The sequence below is a fragment of the Apodemus sylvaticus genome, chromosome 7, assembly GCF_947179515.1.
Source record: "Apodemus sylvaticus chromosome 7, mApoSyl1.1, whole genome shotgun sequence".
Lineage (NCBI taxonomy): Eukaryota > Metazoa > Chordata > Mammalia > Rodentia > Muridae > Apodemus > Apodemus sylvaticus.
In genome coordinates, this window is record NC_067478.1 from 64654278 (window position 1) to 64658077 (window position 3800).

At 45.9% G+C, this 3800-nt stretch overlaps 1 non-coding gene across 1 annotated transcript; it reads left to right on the top strand.

The window, feature by feature from the left end:
- Nucleotides 1–450: 450 nt before the first annotated feature.
- Nucleotides 451–523, top strand: Trnak-cuu (transfer RNA lysine (anticodon CUU)). The gene has a single exon. It is a non-coding gene; the product is annotated as a tRNA-Lys (tRNA).
- The last annotated feature ends 3277 nt before the right edge of the window (nt 524–3800 follow it).

Sequence of the window (3800 nt, forward strand, 5' to 3'; positions counted from 1 at the left end):
GTGTAAGGCTGTAGTCAGTGTTGAATGATAATAAGAAACCGGCACAGGGGAGGGGGATGCACCCAAATCAGAGGCATACACAATAAAAATGCTATTATGGACTTTTGTGAATATAAATAGTTCTTAAAATAAGGCTGCTAAGACTGGCATCTCTGATGCTACCTGGAAAAGAGTCCGGGTTATATATTCCAGCCTTTGCATTGGTCACCAGGTTCAGCTGGATACTGCAAATCGAGCTGGCTAATTCTTTTGCAATGAATATCAAATGCAGCCAGGTAGTGGGGCAAAGGAAGGTGATGTGGATTGAAGTGAAGGGCAGATAAAGGGCAGAGGGAAAGAGCCTTGACACTTGGTGAAGGAAAAGGGTAAGGATAAAATGGAGCCAGAACCATTTTCCCAGAAAGTCTGTGAACCAGCTGCTCCTCACTGATCTAAAGGTGCTGTGCGGCCGCCTGGCTGGCTCAGTCGGTAGAGCTTGGGACTCTTAATCCCAGGGTCATGGGTTTGAGCTCCAAATTGGGTGGTGTTTGCGTTTGTCTGGGAAAGTTTATGCATTCAATTCAAATTCATAAGAGTGGATATTGGCTCAATGGTTAAGAGAACTTGTTGTTGCAAAGGACTCAAGTTTGATTCCCAGCACCCCATAGAGATTCACTACCTCCTCAGCTATACATACAGTGCACAGACCTAATATAGTCAAAACATTCACACACATGAAATATTAAAAATAAATCTAAAAACCCAGTTTTTAAAATTGTTTTCCAGCCTGATCTACAGTGTAAGTTCAGGGACAGCCAGGGCTACAAGAAACAAACAAACAAGCAAACAAAAAACTCTTGTCTTGAAAAAGAAAACAACAGCTGGAGAGATGGCTCAGCAGTTAAGAGCACTGACTGCTCTTCCAGAGGTCCTGAGTTCAAATCCCAGCAACCACATGGTGGCTCACAACCATGTAGAATGTGATCTGATGCCCTCTGCTGGTGTGTCTGAGGACAGTTACTGTGTACTCATATAAATTTAAACAAAACAAAACAAAACAAAAAAACAAAAACAACCACTCCTCCCGAGTGGCACAAATGGTCCCTGTTGTCCCACCTGAACCTAGTGAACGTAGGCTGGACTCAGGCAGACCACCCCTCCAGGCACCCAAAAATGAAAGTGTGACAGGGAGCTATGAAAACAGGCGATATCTTTCTCTAAGTGAAAGTACATGACTAATCGGTCAGCGGGCAAGGAACAGGCACAATTAGCGGATGGATGAGAGCATGGAAACACGGTGTAAGGGGAGGGTGGCTGCGACCTCGGTTCCACGCCATTTAGATCTCACGGGTTTTTGGGGGGGTTTTTGTTTGGTTGGTTTTTTTTGTTTGTTTTTGGTTTTTTTTTCGAGACAGGGTTTCTCTGTATAGCCCTGACTGTCCTGGAACTCACTCTGTAGACCAGGCTGGCCTCAAACTCAGAAATCCGCCTGCCTCTGCCTCCTAGAGTGCTGGGATGACAGGCATGCGCCACCACCGCCCATTTATATCTCAGTTTTAAAACACTCCAGCGCTTGGGGTTTGTCTTTGTTTTCTGTTCCTCACTGCCACCACCCACCAGGTGCCCAACAGCCCTCACTCACCCACCCGCTCTCTTTTCAGACTAAATACAGAGTTAGAGTAAATTAAAAAAGAAGAAGAAAGAAAGAAGGAAGGAAGAAAGAAAGAAAGAAAGAAAGAAAGAAAGAAAGAAAGAAAGAAAGAAAGAAAGAAAGAAAGAAAGGAAGGAAGGAAGGAAGGAAGGAAGAAAGAAAGAAAGGAAGGAAGGAAGGAAGGAAGGAAGGAAGGAAGGAAGGAAGGAAGGAAGGAAGGAAGGAAGGAAGGAAGAGAGAAAAAAGAAAGAAAGAAAGTTTTGGGGCTTTTTGGTGTTTGTTTGTTTGTTTGTTTGTTTGTTTCTTCAAAAGATGAGCTTCCTAGGAGAGTCTCAGCCACAATCCTGGTTGCCGGGACACAGTTTGTTTCCGCTTCATCTGGAGAAAGAAATGCAGTAATTAATGTCTCCTTGACAGAAACAGAACAGTCTCCTTGCAAGTGCTTCTCTTAAGAGCGTTAGCTCATGCCCATGAGCTCCAACTCAAGAGGAAAAGAGGCACACTAAGGGCTCCACCATGGAGGCCAAAGGTCCACAGAGCCTAAGAAGTGCCTTGGGGGAGAAGGGCACTTACAGACAAGACTGACCATCTGAGTGCAATCAGCAGAACCCACATGGTGGAAGGAGAGACCCAACCCTCAAAGAATTGTCCCCTGGTATCTACACATGTCTGTATATACTCTGTGCCCCTAAATAAGTAAATACAAAAACTTCGGGAAAAATTCAGAGAGCCAGGTCAGCCCAAGGCTGGAAGCAAGGAGGAAGACAACGTCTAAACTGACCTCACATTCAGAGACACACCCGCCTCTGCCTCCATTTCCGCCTTCGCAGGGCTAGAATTAAGGGTGTATACCGCCACACCTTTCTTATACCAACAAGGACCACCTGCTCAAGGGTGGCACCGCCCACAGTGCCCCACAGGCTTGCCCACGAAGGCATTTTTCCCCCTCAGTTGTGGTCCTTTCTTCTCAGATAACTCTAATTGGTATCAAGTTGACAAAACAAAACCAAAACAACCAGGATTCCTGGAATCTTAGAGGAGACTCTGGGCTTTCGAATCAAACTGGAATTAAGATTATGGAAATGATTTGACTATGAGTCTTCTGGGGACCAAAAAAAAAAAATTGTGGTTTGAACGAGGCGTCTCCCCAGTGGGCTCAGGTACATCTAGCGTAACTGACACCCGGTGGGATTTGGAGAAGCGGTAGGCTCCTGAAGACTCTGTCCAAGCCAACCTATTAGTCCCTTGATGGAGCTGTAACATAAGGCACTATTGAAAAGTGATTAAGTCAGAGCGGGGCCTGTTTGGAGATGGAGAACGGAGGCCTCAGGAGTGTGTGCTTCAGGGTCTAGCTCACGCCCTGGCTCCTTCCCGCATTCCCTTTTATCTGCTTCCTGGCTACTGCTGTGATGTGAGCTACTCTGCTCCCCCTTTCTTCCCCACCATGGCAGATCGACACCCTTGAAAATGTGAGCCAATAGAAATCCTTCCTTTCCCCCAGATAAATGAGTATCCTTCCTAGGGTTCCCCACTCCCCAGAACAAACCTGGAACTTGTGTGCTGACTCTGAAGACCCTCCCCAACCCTGCCTTGTACTTCCTGACCTGCATCCTGTCACAGCCCAAGCCATGTTTCTTATTTCCATGACTATATAACTGCTGGTATTTCCTCATTGCTTTCCCTAGATTCAGGTCGGCCATGAGTCTGTTGCTCAGCCGTCAGGCACCTAAAGTGTTATTCTTCATCTCAGTGCACAGACAGTACACTGAGTACATAAACTGGCACTGACGTCTTCCTACATGTAACCCCTCACACGGCATGGTGCCACTGCTGAACACATTCCTCTGTGTATCACGCACTCCTTAAATACTCTGTGTGTCCATGTAGTCTTCCATATATAGGCACTGTCCACATGATTGATTGGCATGTGTGCAGCCATGCATGTGCTTGTGTGTGTGTGTATGAGTGTGTGTATGTGTGTATGTGTATGTGTGTGTATGTATGTGTGTTTGTGTGGGTATGTGTGTGTGTTTGTGTGTGTGTATGTGCGTGTGTATATGTATGTGTGTGTGTGTGTATGTGTGTGTGTACTTCAGGAGACCAGATGTCAATTTCAAGAATCTTCCTCCTTATTGCTTGCCACTGTATTCTTTGAGACAGGATCTCTCAC